Source organism: Narcine bancroftii, chromosome 1, assembly GCF_036971445.1.
Source record: "Narcine bancroftii isolate sNarBan1 chromosome 1, sNarBan1.hap1, whole genome shotgun sequence".
Taxonomy (NCBI): Eukaryota; Metazoa; Chordata; class Chondrichthyes; order Torpediniformes; family Narcinidae; genus Narcine; species Narcine bancroftii.
Window position 1 is genome coordinate 280083629 of NC_091469.1, and position 17409 is coordinate 280101037.

The following is a 17409-nucleotide window of genomic DNA, read 5'->3' on the forward strand; positions in this document are numbered from 1 at the left end:
TGAGACCCAGTATATGTGTGTATTCCCAGGGTAAGGGGAAGCACTGAGAATTTGTGAAGTCTTCTGGTTATGCATCCAGTAGGATGATGATGGTTCCTTTCAGTCAGTTTGTGGGGTTTGATATGTGTCCTGGAGTGGCTGTACAGGTCGATCCTTGACAGGCCCTGCTTGCCACCTACTTGGCAGGTGAGGCCTGTAGGGCAGCAGCTTTTTTGTGGAACTTCCTGTGACGTGCCCTTCCTCTGTTGCCTCCGAGCTTTTCGATCAGCAGCATCCAGACCTTTTCTGATGGTGGCCCTCCACTGTGAGCAACCTTGAGCCAGATCCTCCCATGTGGACAGGTCGCGACATGGCTATTAGTAACTAACCAGTTTAAATAGATAGCAGAGCAATTTCACACATTGTTCCCAGCATCTTTAAAACACTTGCAAAGATTAATAATGACTGTTGGTTCTACAATTTACAAATTATTAATTAAACAAGGACCTGTAAATCATCCTTCACAAGACAGCAATCCCTAGTTAGAAATTCCCCACTACAATCCACTTTCCTGAAACAGCAGCAAACACCCTCACAATCACCCTCAGGATCTTTGCAGTCTGGGGGTGGGGGAATTCAGCTAAGCTAGTTCAGCACACGATGGATTTAACACCAACTATTGGGCCCACGTGAGTAACGTGTCACATAACTGATGGCCAGGTTAGAATCATGCAGTCAAAATAGCAATTGACACACATGCAAGCAGACACAAAATTTGCCTATAATTAAAATCTCAACCTCTGATCAATACCCAGACTGGGCTTGCACCCTCTGAAAGATGTCACTCAACTACCCCTGCCTCACTTTATCAACGTGACAGTACAATTCTAAAAGAAAGTTGGAATACTATTCCACAAAATAGAATATTGACTTGCATTAATTTGCTCCTTTCTCAAATTTCCATCACCTCAAGAGTCCTCTGCTCACACCATCCATCCCCAACTACAGCCTCTTCCTCAACCCTCCTCCTTGGCACTGTACCTTTTGAATGCAAACTCTCTTCTCCAAGAGCATCTCCTCCAAGACTCTCTCAAAGCCCATTAAAAACTTGCAATATTGTACAAGTATCGCCATTTGTTTTGAAAGTTCACTTTACACCATTTCACTTTTATGAAACACCTATACGAGTACCTTTTTTCGCTAACCGAAAGAAATCTGGAGGATTTTTGTTTTTTTCAAAAGGCAAAAAGCGAAAATGGCATTCAGCGGGCTGTCGGGAGAGTTCAGGGCAGTGGGATCAGTGTGGGGATTGACAGAAGGCTGTTGAGAAAGGACTGGGCGGTGGGTCTGGGAACGCTCAAAAATTTTTCCCATATAAATGAATGGTAATTGCTTCTTCACTTTACAGCATTTCGGCTTCTGAAAGGTTTCATAGGAATGCTCCACTTTCAGACAGAGGGGGATACCTGTACCTCATACTATGAGGAAGTGCCCAGTATTTTGACCATCTTAAGACTTTTGAGTTTCTTCTTTTTGAAAACTATATAGACACAGTGATGTATGCACTGAAAATTCCTTATACCATTATAAACGTCCTTCTTTACTTCAAGTGGTAATTTGCTCAACATTCCCAGGAAGTCAATGGATATGTTGCATTTATGCAAGGAAGCTTTGAACTAACCGATAGCCTTTACTCTGGCTGAACAACAATCTCTTTCCAGGACAGTTATACTACTGTATAACAAATCAGAATTGCAACCCAGCACTGGGAAAACAAAGGTTAATTCAGGACATAGTATCCTCAACGTAATACCATCATGGTGGTGGTACAGGAGCATCAAAATTAGGATTGCCAGGCTGTGAAATTGAATAGTATCCTGTCACCGAGACAATCACCACAAACTATTTATTTTAAATTGTATAATGTATATATACTGTATGTGATTATTAAGTTCTGTGTATTGTGAATCGGACTTGTCAGCCACAAACGAGCCTCCAGCTGACGTGGACATTACCCCTCTATAAATCTTCGTCCGCGAAGCCAAGCCAAAGAAGAAAAGTATTGTGAATGTGTACCATGGTCTGGAAAAAAGTATCCTTTAGTTTTGTATATACAGTTAGATTATAATAAATCTGAACTTGAAAGGTCAAAAGAGACAAGAGTAACTGAGTCTCTGGGTGTGAAGAATTTAAAAATTCAACACAAAAATCACCCATATATTCTATTTAACTGCTCGCTTGAAGATATTTCACTGCACTTGTCTGCAGCCCAGCAGCCATCAATTCTAGATACCTCTCTCGAAGGACTCAGTCCTTCCAAGAAATTGGCTGCCAAAGCCAGGAAGGGGAAATATTTCTTAATGTTTGGTTGTTAAGTCTCAAGCACTACCACCTCCTCCCCTCCACAAAAAAAAAACATCGACAGCCCCACAGGAAGTTACTTCAAATGGAAAGTATGTACCAGAGCTCTGCAACAAGACAGAATCATAGCTGTTGCCAAGATCTTCTGGCAAAAATGCCAAAGAGTGCCTAACTGGTTAAGTTGCTTCTCAGTAAAACATCCCAAACAAAAATGAACTGATCAGCCCCATTAATACCTTCAGTCCTTGAAACAATATTTTCTTCATTAAAAAAGTTATCCCTAGGATTAATTAAAAACATTAACCATCCCTGAGGACATTTTATTTCCATCACAGAAAGACTGGCTGCATCAAACCAAAAACTTACCAGTAAACCCCAGTTGGTTAGTCACCAACTTTCAAATAAATCGCTTCAGTAATTTAATTGAAATACTGTTTGGCTTGTCCGTCACGATCTCCTTCTTCCCGATTTCGCATTTGTCAAGCTCACTGCATTTTCCTTCTTAATGGGAAAGGAAATCTGAAGCTCGAGGACAAATTAGGAGCCAGCAAAGCAGTCAATCGGTCCCTTGGGTCCTGTGCTGCCATTCAATCAGATCATAAATCCAATATTGTCGCAAAAAAAAATAATCTCTCTAGTGCCTCCCAATACTCAACTCACTGTGGTCTCTCATACCGGTCAATTTCTGCCTTGAACACATTTTTCCTGAGGACTGACTGAAACCATTTGGAATATTTTAATCGCAGTTGAAATTCATCTGTCCAAAACAGCTAATGCCTTAATCTGAAAAATTATGCCCCCTAGTTCCAGGAGAAACATCCTGTCAATTCCCAACTTAATATATTTTAATAAGATCTCATCATTCTTCTAAACTCTAATGGTAGAGATTCAACCTACTAAAAATATCACATATTAAATGCTTGATCCAGGAAAGAATTTGGTGAACCCTCTCCGCACTGTCACCAATGGACAAAGCCACGAAGTTGGGTCAGACATGTAGAAAGGAGGTACGAGTGTACCTAATGCTACAATTCTTCTTTCCTTCACAACACCAATCCTCTTCATCTTTTTGAGCCCCACAATTCTGTTTATTGCACTTGGGTCTAGCCTAATTTCAAAAGAATTTCCCTCACTTCCTTTATACTATTACTGATGAAGTCCCACTTGTTTCTCCCCAAAGAGTTGATCCCCTGCCGAGGCATCAGGAGCTCGGATGGATGGGAGTGGGGAGCAGAGGCATTGGGAGCTTGGATGGACGGGCAGCCAGGGCCAAAAATAGGGTGGGGGGGGGGGTTGACCTTTTACGCAGGTCATATAGAAAACACAGTTTTAGGGCCAAAAAAGAGGGCGGTCGACAATTCCACGAGTACATCTTTTGCATTAATTAGATTATTTTTAAAAATGTGAGAGTGTCTGTGGTTTATTGTACATTCAGAAATCCGATGGCAGAGGGAAAGAAGCTGTTTTGTAACATTGGGTGTTTGTCTTCAGGTTTTCGCATCTCCTCCCTGATGGAGGCAGTGAGAAGGCGGCATGACTTGGGTTGTGAGGGGTATTGAGGATTGAGGCTGCTTTCTTGTAACACTGCCTTTTAAACATGTTCTTAATGAAGTGAAGACTAATGTCCATGATGGCTCTGGCTGAATTTACATCCCTCTGCAGCCTTTTCCTGTCCTGTGCCTTGGCACCTCCATACCAGACAATGATGCTACCAGTCAGAATGTTCTCCACAGTATACCTGTAGACATTCGCCAAAAGTCTTATAAGTGACATATGAAATATAACTGCTGGTGATCCTTCTTTATGACTGCATCGATATGGAGGCCGCAGGATAGGTTTTCAGAGATGCTGACGCCCAGATATTTGACGTTCTTGACCCTCTCCACCGCTGACTCCTCGATAAATTTTGGTCTGTGTTCTCCTGATTTCCGCTTCCTCAACTCCACAATCAGTTATTTAGTTTTGCAAGGTTGTTGTTGTGATATCACTCAATTAACTAGCTGAACTATCTCACCTGTTCGCTTCCTCATTGCTGTCTGTGATTGTGCCGATAATCATGGTGTCATCAGCAAATTTGTAGATGGCATTTGAATTGTGCCAAGCCACACGATCATGGGTGTAGAGAGAGGAGAGCAATAGGGTAAACACGCATCCTTGAAGTGCACCTGTGTTGTATTTTAGGAGGAAAGGTCATTACCAATTTGCACCGACAGCAGTCTTCTGATGAGAAAGCCAAGGATCCAGTTGCAGAGGCCAAGGTTTTGAATCTTCCTGACCAGTACTGAGGGGATCATGGTGTTGAAAGCTGAGCTGTAGTCAATTAAAAGTTGCCTGATGTACGTGTTTCAAATCCCAGATTCAATCCTCTGTCCAAAATTGATGCTCAGGGACTTTAGAACCAGGATTAGATCATTGGGCCTCTATGGTCTTACGGTGGCTCCCATCATCTCAAGGGTGCAATCTTGTGTGTGTGACTATTAAAAGTCGTGGGCTTTCTCTCATCATTCAATTTGCAGTTTATGTCTGTTGAAGCCCAGTGTTCTCCCATAACCAAATTATATTAACAAGGCTATTTAGTTCTAGAGTTATCATAGCTGAGCTTGCTATTTCAAATTCTACACAGGCTCTGGGACATTAATTTAAAAACAGAGGTACGTAAGCATTCCCCCCTACCCGACAATGGTGAATTTGCAGAATTCTCCACCTCGGAGCTATCAAGGACAGATTGCTGGAAGTAGAAAAAAAATTAAGTAATGAAATGTTAAGGGCTTTATCAAACAGGCCAAGAGTTGAAACTTGGGCAAAATAAATATCAAATTGCTGGTGGAACTAGGCAGATCATTCATCACACTAAATTGGAAGATCGGCTTGAAAGCCCAGGTAACCCACTTTTGCTCCTATTTTCAGGTCTGCATCTCAGCTTTGGAATATTGGCTTATCAAATCAAATTTATTGTCATCGGATTGTACAACCCAACGAAACAATCTGTTCCTCGGTGCAAAACATGCAGACACACAACCAGACATTACACACATACAAATGACACACATTCAGGACAAGAATTCATATGTACAAGTAAATATTGTTTTGTAAATATTAGAGTTTCAGATGGCTAATGTGAGCAGTTCCTTATGGATATGTACTAAGTTCATCAAAATAAAAATATTTTCCTAACAGCTTAGTCTAACTACCCCAAATTAAAAGTTACACCTATTTGTTAAAAAGCCGTAAACTGACCTCATTTGGTCCTGCAGAACAGTAGGACAAGTTCAATGGAAACACTGTCAATGTTTTGCATCTGACCATCCCATTGTCAAAGTTTTCATACCAACCTTATTATCCTCCATATGCTCTATAGGTCACAGAGAGAAGAGCAAAATGGCTACAGTCAAGACAGCTGGGCCATATACAGCACATTATACAGGAAGCCTGTACTTGCAACATTAGGCGAATTACCAACATCTGAAGCAGCTCTGTAACTAGGCAATGCCCACTACCTGAAAATAGACTCTTTTCAGTCTGTCCTCACTGTAAGGAGTTGTGGAACTTTGGGCAATGAGCCCAAAGTGGAGAAAAGAGAGGATAGCAACCAACACAAACACCATGGAACACAAGAAGGTCCTACTCAGGCTGTGGGCTACTGGATACTGGCTCATGGGAACCAGGATTTAAGAGGATGCTGAGGGCAAGAAGGGCTCCTGAAAATTCTCAGGTGCTGAAGGTTGTTACCTGACCACATTGGAGACTTGGATCTGGAGCTCAGGATGCTGATTATTTGAACCGGGCCTGTGCGGTTGCAGGAGTAATGGAGGCGAATCCATGCACGCTCGGCATCTCTAAAGGGAGTCATTCAATTCTCTTTTCCTACTGTTAGGGCAATTGGCAAATGCTCATGAAGACTGTTTGCCTTATGGAAGACAAAAGTTGAAGTATATCAAGTATATTACATTTTGAATGCATTATTACATGACAATAAAGGGAACCTTTGAAACAGAGTAAAAGACCATTCAACCCTTTTTGTCTACTCAACTATTCAAAACTACCGAGGCCAATCATTTACTTCAGCATTATTTTCGTCGACTGACCCCATAAAACAAAAATCATCCAGTGGTTCCCAACCTTTTTCTTTCCACTCACGTACCACTTGAAGTAATCCCAATGCTATTGGTGCTCTGTGATTAGCAAGGGATGGCTTAAGGTGGTAGGTGAGTGGGAAGGGAAGGTTGAGAATCACTGCTCTAGATCAAATTGTTACTGAAATATTTTGCTTGAGAAAAATGTCATTGGCCCATTTCCTTTGGAGTTGTGAAACTGTGCACATAACAAGTCAATTAGGTACAATTAAAACAGTGGTTTTCAACCTTTTTCTTTCCACCCACATACCACCTTAAGCAATCCCTTACTAATCACAGAGCAATGGACTTCTGGAATATGCTGACCCCTTATTTGAGGACTGTAAGTCAGGAGAACACATCAATCCAGTCAAGTCCCTCAATTCTCCCTCCCCCCTCCCCCGCACATTGAGATCACTTCCCACATCCTTCACCATAACCTGTGAAACTCTTCTCTTACTACTACTGAGGCAATTTGAATTACTATCATCAGCTGAACAAACTTTATTATGAGCATAAAGGTAGTGATTTACTTGTACAATGGCTGCAGAGGAATTGACTTAAAAGAGTCTATTAAGTGGCTTAGGAACTTTATTATGTGTAAAACGGCCATGAATATGTGTATAATGGCTGCAAAGGAATTGATGGCGCCGTCCTGATTACTACCTGCTGAGCTGATCAAGGCTGAGGTGGTCAAAACCATTACAGGACATGCCTGCAGATTGAGGTAGCTGTGAAACCCTAATCAAGAGCGTCTGGCCAAAATATACAAGTGTACCAGATAACTGACATAAAAGCTGCAGCCTCCGACATTGTTCAGGGTTCATTTATATATATCCAAGCTTTATGAGCTAGACTCATCATATCAATTGAGTAATGCAAGTTTGGAAATAAAGAGTGTATGGTTTGAAGTTCGCCAAATCTGAAGTTATTTCCCAGGTCTGGACTGAGAAATGGACAGAGCTCCACACTTATACTCTAACCCTCTTGCAATATTCCTTATTCCCTGGTTATACATTATCTTTCAATGATTTATCCCCGAGGGCATATGGGTTCCTCCAAATATCAAACCCCACATCATTGCCAGCAAGGACCAGGCACCACACAAGGCCCACCTACACGCCCTTTTCTCCCGGCTGGCCAACTTCGGCCTTATCACCAACCAAGTACCAGTTCGGGAAAGAGTCCATGCAGTTCCTGGGCCATACCATCACGGCCGAAGGAGCCACACCCGCCGCAGTGAAGGTCGCTGCTATCAGGGAGTTTCCACGCCCGGACAGCCTCAAGGGGCTGCAGGAGTTCGTGAGTATGGTCAACTTTTACAGCTGCTTCATCCCGGGAGCTGCGTGCATCAATGCAGCCGCTATTCGCCCTCATCGCAGCCAAGCACAAAATGCTCGCTTGGAACCCAGAAGCCTGCACCGCGTTCGTGGCCACCAAGGACGCCCTCAAAGGCCATCATGCTCACCCACCTGCACATCAACCTGCATATGGCACTATCTGTTGATGCATCTGCCACAGCCATCGGTGCCATCCTGGAGCAGCAGGTGAATGGACATTGGAAGCTGCTGGCATTCTTCAGCCGCCTACTCCACCTGCCAGAATGCAAGTATAGTGCCTTCGACCGCGAGTTTCTGGGCATGTACCTGGTGGTGCTGCATTTCCGCTATTTTTTTTGGAGGGGAGGACTTTTACCATCTTCACCGACAACAAGCCCCTCACCCAGGCGCTCACAATGGCAAAGGATCCCTGGTCGCCTGCCAGCAGCATCACCTCTCCTTTGTGTTGGGAGTTTACCACCAACATTCGGCACAAGGCGGGGAAGGACAATGTGGTTGCTGATGCACTCTCGTAACTGGCTATCTGCATGCTGACGCCTGGCCTCGACTTCGACCAGCTCACCTAGGACCAGAAGTCTGATGAGGAGACGAGGGCCTTCAAGACTGCCATCACAGGCCTGCGGTTCCGAGATCTCCCGACTCCAAGCAGCGAAGTCACCATCCTGTGCGATATCTCCATGGGCACCCCACGACCAGTGGTTCCCTAGCAGTGGCGCAGGCAGGTCTTCCGTCACATCCACGACCTTTCACATCCGTCCATCAGGTCCACGGGCCGGATGGCGGCAGAAAGGTTCGTATGGCATGGGCTGCGGAAGCAGATCGCAGGCTGGGCCAGATCATGCACCATTGCCAGACGTCCATGGTGCACAGGCACACCAGGGCACCCGTACAGGAGTTCGAGCACGTTCAGGAATGGTTCAGCCACATTCACGAGGACATCGTTGGGCCCTTACTCGTTTCCAGGGGCAATCGTTACCTGTTTATGATGGTGGACCGCACCACTTGCTGGCCTGAAGCGATCTCGATGCCAGACGCCTCCACCAACTCCTGCTCCTGAGCACTGTTGCATGTTTGGGTCACCCGGTTTGGTGTCCCAGGTCACCTCACCAGTGATCGGGGTGCCCAGTTCACATCTGTGCTCTGGGCACAGCTCCTCAACAGGTTGGGGATCCAGCTACACTGCACCATGGCCTACCACCCGCAGACCAATGGATTGGTCGAATGTCTGCACTGCCACCTTAAGTCGGCACTCATGGCCCACCTCACCGGTCGCGACTGGGCGGATGAACTGCTTTGGGTGCTCCTGGGCATCCGCTCCACTCCCAAGGAAGATCTGCAGGCGTCATCTGCTGAGCTGGTCTATGGTGCGCCGTTAGCACTACCTGGTGAGTTCGTCAACGCCCCTCACAATCCCCATCGGTCACCGCACAAACTACTTCCTCACCTCAGGGCACACTTGGGACTTGTTCAAACCCCCACTGCTGGGAGGGGTGTGGCAAGATGGTGTAAGGAACAGACGTGCCTTCCAGTCCTCTCCTGACTCTAACTTATTGTTTTGTCTTTAAGTGCCCGTTAAAACTTTTTTAAAAAGTTTATAAATAGTATGAGGTGTTGAATTAATACCTAATGGTACATTTGTTAAAAAAAAGTAAAAGGAAACATCAACAGATTGTTAAAAAATTATATTTTCCAAAATTATCTGAGCCTGCTTGTTTACAAAAAGCCACGTCTCAGCGTGAAATGGATCCAGGAAAAGAAGCGAAGAATTCGGCCTTGGAGCTCCGTTCTGATTCCGTAAGTCTTTCTGAAGGTCGTTTTCAGCTGCCTTTAGAACAAAGGGCTGGCCGGATGCCAGTATTTCAAACAACGTCGATTGAGACTTTGACTGCTGAATTAGCTGGGGCGCCACCAGTTGGAGAGTTAAAGAGTTGTTATTTGACTGCTATACCACCAGTTATAACAGCTCTTCCAGATACTGACGTAACGAAGCTTTTAAAGGAGGTTTGGATCAAAGATAACCCTGATCATCAGCCTCCTGACACTTCTGGGGGGGGGGGTCTGTGACAGGGGCTCTTACACGGAGTCAAACTGCAAGAAAAGCTACTAAATTAAAAGAAGGGATAGAAGGTCCTCTGATTCCACAACAGCATAATCCCACCATGTCTGGATCTACTGATGTTGATATACTTTTCAAGAGTCTTGAACATAAGATATTTTCTTCAATGATGCACTTAGGTTACTTCTAAGATTAATGCATTGGTGGATGTCAATACTCAACAGATGGCTGATTATGGAGCTTTTAAAGTCGAAACTATTGAAAGACTTGAGATGTGTGATCAAGGATTATCTGATGTACAAGATCAATTGCAAGATGTGAATAAAACAATTGAAACGTTACAGATTCAGAATAAAAATTTAGCAAAAAAGGTTGATTATTTGGAGAACCAATCGAGACGGAATAATGTGAAAATTGTCGGCTTGCCAGAAGGCATAGAAGGGCCAGATCCAAGAAAATTTTTCACTGAATGGATTCCACAAGTGTTGGGACAAGATAAGTTTCCTGAAGGTTTAATATTGGAACGGGCTCATAGAGCTTTGAGAAGGAGACCTTTTTCAGGACAGAATCCAAGACCTGTTCTGGTTCACTGTTTAAATTACTGTGATAGAGAGACTATTTTACGTATGGCTATGAGAAATGTACAGCAAAACAAATCTCCTTTGATGGTTCAGAGTAATCGTGTTTTCTTCTATCCGGATTTGAGTCAGGAAATTATGTTTCAACGACGTGAATTTAATTCTGTGGAAGAATTATTGTGGAAAAAAGGATAAAAGGCAACATTTAGATACCCTGTGGTACTGAAGATTTTTCAGGATGGATATCAACCAAAGTTCTTTGATAATCCTAAAGAAGCTATGGTTTTGCTCAGTCTTTACCAATTACGCAATTCCAGGAACGACGTAGTCCTCCACGGTCTCCAAAGAGGGCAGAGCTGCAAGAAGGGAATTTGATTTCTGGAAGAAATGGAAGAAACGGTGGTCGCAATGGCAAAGGAAACTCATTTAACAGATAAGGAACATTTGAAACTCAAACGTGAATGGGTTGGGCAAGTTTTTTATTCTAAGGCAAAAGGTGTGGCAATTTTGGTACATAAGAATCTACCATTTCAGTTACAGAATGAAGAGAAAAATGGTGGAAGATTATTAAAATTAAATTGTACAATCTTTAATGAGGCATGGACTTTTCTCCTACAGAGAAAGATTTTTCTTTTTATTCCATAATTCTTTTTCTAGATTTGATTATTTTTTTAATATCAGCACATTTGCAGGATAGGGTTACATCTGTGGAGTATAAGGCTAGATTGGTTTCGGATCATTCATTATTATTATTAGAATATTTGAGTTCACAAGATGTTCAGAAAGCTTCAAGATGGAGATTTAATACTATGCTATTACGACGCGAATTTAATTCTGTGAAAGAATGGTTGTGGAAAAAAAGACATAAGGCAACATTCAGGTATTCTGCGGTACTGAAGATTTTTTAGGATGGAAATTAGCCAAAGTTCTTTGACAATCCTAAAGAGGTTATGGACTTTGCTCAGTCTCTACCAATCATGCAGTTTCAGGAACGATGTAGTCCTTCAAGATCTCCAAAGAGAGTAGAGATGTAAGGTGGGATCCAGATTTTTAAAAGAAATGGAAGCAATGGTGACCGAAGTGGTAACGTTGATTTAAAAAAATAAATCTTTTTTTTTTGAGAAGAGTTTAAATAGTTTAAATAATGATGATAGTTTAATGAAATGGGAGTTGGGAGAGGGAACTGGGTGGGCACTAGTTTCCAGAAGTCATCAGCTACCTGTGAGTTATCTCACACCCAATATTTTGGGGGAGTTACCGCTTTGGGCGGTTTAAACAGGAGAAGGTAGTTGTGACCTCCGACCTGTTTTTTTGTCTTTTTAATTTTTGGGTTAAGAAGTGAAGGTTTTTTTTAATTATTTTTTTTTAAATAAATATATTTTTTTAACTTTTTGTTTTCTGATTGTAATTGAGAGGGAATTAGGTGGTTTTTTTCTCTCCTTTTTTTTCTCTTTTTTGGGGGGGAGGGTTTCCTCTTTTTTCTTTCTTTTTTAAGAGGATGATGTCAAAAATTGAGGATGTTGAATTAGATGAAGAGGAAGATGAGGGGAAAGGTGATAAGAAGAAAAAGAAGAAAATTAAGTACAAATACATTGAGGGAGAAGAGTTTAATAAAATCAAGTTAATTTTGATAGAGAATTTTGAAGATGTTATAAATGAAGAATATGGAGAATTTTATAAGAGTTTGAACTTTTTTTTTATATAAGGGGAGGGGAAGGGAATAAAAAGTTTATCTGATTGTTTTTCTAAGGGATGTTTTTGTCCTTTCGATGAATTATAAAGGAAACTTGGTATTAATGGAAATTCTGTATTTATGTATTATTAATTATGATTTTTGTATAACAGATATGTGGTTGATATATGATTTTAATATTTGAACTTAGTTTTAAAGTGGATTTCATTTGTTAAATACATGTATTATGTTTGATTTAAATATATGTTTAAGGGTATTATTTTAGTATTGATATTTTTTTTGTTGTTAGTAATTTTTTTTGTTGTTAGTAATTTTTTTTGTTGTTAAGTTTTATTTTTTTTGTAAGTGGGGTTTTTTCTATTTTATTTACAACATTGTTAATTAATTCTTCACTCTTTATTTGGGGGGGGAGGGTTGGACTAATTTTAAATTAGATGATTAATGTTGTGTTATAATTATTGGGGGGGTTAATTTGTGTAGTTTAATGATGTAGTATTCTAATTTTTATTATCTTATTTTTTATTATTTCTTTAAATGTAATTTTTATTTTATTCATGTCATAAAATTTTAAATAAAGTTTAAAAAAAAAAACAAAAAAACCCACTGCTGCACAGGCATGGCACCTGCCCATCTCACGTTCCCGGCAAACTGCTTTCTGCGGAGTAAGTTTTCGTTCGGCGTGGCCTGACCACGGCACCTCTGCAACGACCGCATGAGGGGCCGTACAGGGTTATACAGCATTCCAGCTCCACGTTCATGCTGGACATTGGCAGCAGGTGAGAGCTGTTTACCATGGACAGGCTGAAGCCAGTGCACCTCGATCCCACTGAGCCCATGGTCGTAGCCCAGCCCAGGAAGCGAGGCCGCCCAGCAAAAAAAGGACATTAGCGCCGGTTCTTTGGGGGGGGGGGCTGGTGGCAGGCGAATTGGCCCCGCTTGTAAGCCATGTGGTGGGGCAGCCGGCCAAAATGGGGCCGTCCGGGGTGTTCCCTTCTTCCCAGCTAGGGGCTCAAAAGCATGACACATGACACCCAGGTGACACATGACACCCAGGTGACACATGACACCCAGGTGACACATGACACCCAGGTGACACATGACACCCAGGTGACATCAGTGCCCTCCAGCGCGGTTCTCAGCCAGGTCCAGGGTGGGAGAATAAGTACAGCCCAGCAGCCTGCAATAAACCAGTCTGCTCACTTAGCTTAAGCCTTCTGGTTGTGTGTGTTCTTTCAGGAGCAGGTGTAGACATGTGGTTTTGCAAGCAGAGATTCAAACAGGTTTTGCAGGGAGAGGGGGAGGGGGAGATCAGTTCTACAGTGTTACAGCCAGCAGAAGCAGCTGGGACTGAAACAGGACAGGCTGGCAAGCTTGTGCAAAACCCCATTCGGATGTCTGGTTCTTATTTCAGCCTGGTCAAAGCCCTCGTGGTTCATGAAAGAGGAGAGGACTGGCTGTCTAATGTTCCACTTGGAATAAGAAAACAAGAAGGAACTCTGTGGTGACCTGAAAGAAAGGTTATCATCTGGAGAACCCTGACGGGGCAAGTTTCTTCAGCAAGACACTGAAGTGGCTGATGGAAGTAAATATACAACCAATCTCTCTGAAAACTGACTTGAACCTCCTGAGCGATAACCATTTACCTTTCAAGCACCAAAGCCTGGTGAACTTTATAAATGTTAAATTCTGTGCACAGTATAAGAACTGCCTGCAACCAGTGAACTTGGAGGAATTTGAGAAGTGAGATTGGTCTGTGAACCAAAGAACTTTTCTGAACTTACACTCACATTACATACATGTGCACTTAAAATTAGAAGGGGGTTAAATTAGATTAAATAAGTCAATAGTGGTGTTAAAAGTTTGATTCTATTTTCATGTTTAAGGATAATTAAAAGCATCTTTTGTTTAACCATTTGTCTTGGTGAATATCTATTGCTGTTGGGTTTATGGGTCCTCTGGGCTCATAACAAATCACTGAGTCTACAGTCTCACATTTTACTTCATTAAGTTCTTATGCCAGTTTATTAACATTCTTAACAGAGAAGGTTCTGCCATACGTTAGGCTCAAATCCCTTGCCCAAATTTTTTCAAGAATTACCCTTCCCTGCCTCCTCACAATTACAATTACTAGCCAGAAAATGAAACTCATTTCTCCTGTGTAATTTCTGTTAGTGATTTGCCTTGGGTTCATCACAGTTTCCACCAGTAACACACATCCTGTTAGGGTAAAGATTCAAATGCCATTTATTCATTTAAAACATCCAGCCTCAGCAAGTTGGAAGTAAAATCATTGCTTTATTTCCATCACATATGGAGACAGGTGTCAACCTTTGTCTTCTGAAGATTGTACCAGAGGTCTGTGGTTTTAAATCCTACCATGCTACTTCTTCACAGAAAAAAAGTGGGGGGGGGGGGTACTGGAACATATTACAGAGGACATCAAAAGCAAATGACAGACTTTGGAATAGGGAAAGATGAGTAGCATAAAACTTTGAAGGTTTTGCAAAACTTCAGTCAGACTTAACTCTCAGCTATATTCAGCAACTTTGAGTAGCTAGCTGCTGCACAGGGTTTGGCAATTTACTGTTTGCCAGTCATACAAAACAGATGTTTTTTCAAGGCAGGCAGATTCTTCCAATCAACTCTCAGTATAATCAAAAAAGTTTTTTTAAAGACAGGACTCCATACTGTTAGCCTTTTTAGGGGAATGTGACAATAAATGGAGTAACAATCACATTCTTGCAAGAAAGGATAAATTTACTTATCAAAAGAATTAAGTAACTGTCATCACCTTCAAACCACTGTGCAGTCTTTACTTTCAACCCGCATGCACAGACAGTTGTCTCCAGAGACAAAAAGCAAGACGAGACTTACTCTGCTCTCACATTGTTCTTCCGTGAGTCAGCAAGTCTGGATAAATCATTTGCGGATATCCTCTCATTCTTGTGTATTAATTGTCAGTTCAGCTTTCCTCCCCCCACCCCCACAACCACCACACCCACTCTCTCTCACACACACACACACACACACACACACACACACACACACACACACATATATTTACATTTGTATTTGAAAAATACAAAGCTCATCTGCATGAACCTGCAGATTACATTAACGTTCACATTAACAGCATCACTTAAGCACAAAATAAAAATTTCAGATATCCACTGCTCAGCTTTAAATTTTCAGCAAATCAATTTTTGAAACAATGTAGACTTAATATGACAAAAAAAAATCTATCCCATAATGTGGGACGGTGCACTGAACTTTTCATGCTGCAAATTGACAGGAAATCTCAAGACGAACTTGTTTATATAAACTCAAAACCACCCTTGAACCCCTGCTATGCAGTTGTTACCATACAATTCCAAATATAAATAATAAAATAGTTCCAGGACAGCTAGTCTGAAACTTAAGGCTTCTAAAAGTAGTGAACATCAGTATCATTGCAGTAAACGCTCTATTTATCAACTTTCCAAAATGCTAACAAATTCAGACCTTATTAATGCTCTTGGGCAAAAAAAGACGTCTTAAGAGTCAGACAATTTAGGTTTTGCACTAACCAAATTGTCATGGGGATGTGATTGTTGGAAATATAAAGGAAGGTTTAGAACAAATTTTGCCCAGTTTCCCTCAAAAGTGCTAGAATCGTTCACCTGTACAGTCAGAGGGATCTGTATGAATAGATGTCAGGGGTTACAGTTGAGGATTAAAGCAAAGAAAGATACAAAATACTAAAGTATGAGCAAAAAGCAAGCAGGCACCTGAATTAAAAGGTGGGCAGGGGAGAGGAGGGAGGAAGGAGCTATGGATCTTGGGTAGGAGATAGAACCAGGCAGCGCAGGGGTGGGAAACAATGAGGGAAGTGAAACATGTCTGCAGTCACTGTGATTGTAGTAAAAACACAATGTGGAAGAACTCAGCAGGTCTCACAGCCTCCATAGGAGACAAAGATATATAACAGGCTATTTGGGCCTGAGCCCTTCTTGAAGTTAACAATGAGGTTAGAGGGTGTAGGAGGGAGATGACAGAAGCAATGACATTAGTGATGGTGTGAGATGGTGACGATGCTTCTTGATGGAGTCTTGTTCAAGAAGCAAGTTAGAGGACATGTCTGAGAGACTGATCTGGGTGGAATAAAAAAATTGGGAGATAGCCCCTTTCTCCCTCCACTCCTCACCTTTTTTAATTCAGATGCCTGTCTGCTTTCTTGCTCATACCTTGAAGAAGGGCTCAGCCCTGAAATGTTAGTTACCCTTTACTTCTTATAGATGCTGCATGACCTGCTGAATTTTTCCAGCACATCTGTATCCGCACAAGTTCATTAGAGAGCTCCTTTCTCACATCATCCCACCTATCCAACCTTCCCCTGGCTCCATTAATTAACTCATTTTTAAATTTTCCTCAGCCACATTTTCAAATCCCCCAGTTTCACTATCATCAGGTCCTTCTCTTGTTCTACTCCTTGTATTACTGCACACCTCCCAATCTGATTGCTACTCATTACCAAATACTACAACCATGCATCTGTAAATTTCATGCCAAACAAGAATGCCCTCGCACAACTTAAATGATCCCATAACAAATCAAATTATCAATATAATTTTGGGTCATGTTTTCCCAATGTCTGTGAATCTGGGAGAATTTCACAATATTAAAGGGGAGGAAATGAATGCAACTTTGTTGCACCTATTACCTTATAAAAATAGGGTAATTAGCAAAGTGGCCTCAACAGTCAGTTGTGGACCACTGAAACCAGATCAGGATTAGACAATAATGATGTATATTATTCCATATAGTTCTGAACTAATTAATGATGCAGGACTATTGATGGGAAGTGTTTCAACTATGAAAAAGTAATATTTTCAGAAATGATGTGGGTTTTTCATATTAAGAGCTTTCAAGAATCAAAATCCTATCCTATTTCTGTGGGTTCTACCTTCTCATTAAAGGTTCCTCCTAGACCTTGTAAGGTAAAACATCATGAGATGGGAATGTGTAAGGAGTTACCCTGTGCAGGGCTGTAACAAGAAGGGGAGGTGTCCTTGTACTCCTGTTAGGTAAAACATCATGAGATGGGAATGTGTAAGGAGTTACCCTGTGCAGGGCTGTAACAAGATGTGAATGCATCCTTGTACTTACAAGATAAGAGAGACATTGATGGATTGAGAGGCAGGAAGCTAGCAGGGAAAGGATAGCAACAGTTTTAGTCATTGGACAAGTAATGATATGATGATGTTCTAAGCATGTATCCAAGGGTATAAAAAATCACCATTTTGCTGATAAC

General features: G+C 41.8%; 1 protein-coding gene across 1 annotated transcript in view; it reads right to left on the reverse strand.

Annotated features, from left to right (window-relative positions):
* The window catches only part of LOC138744652 (CD81 antigen-like), a 95330-nt gene that overhangs the window by 43026 nt on the left and 34895 nt on the right, over window positions 1-17409 (reverse strand). The window lies entirely within an intron of this gene.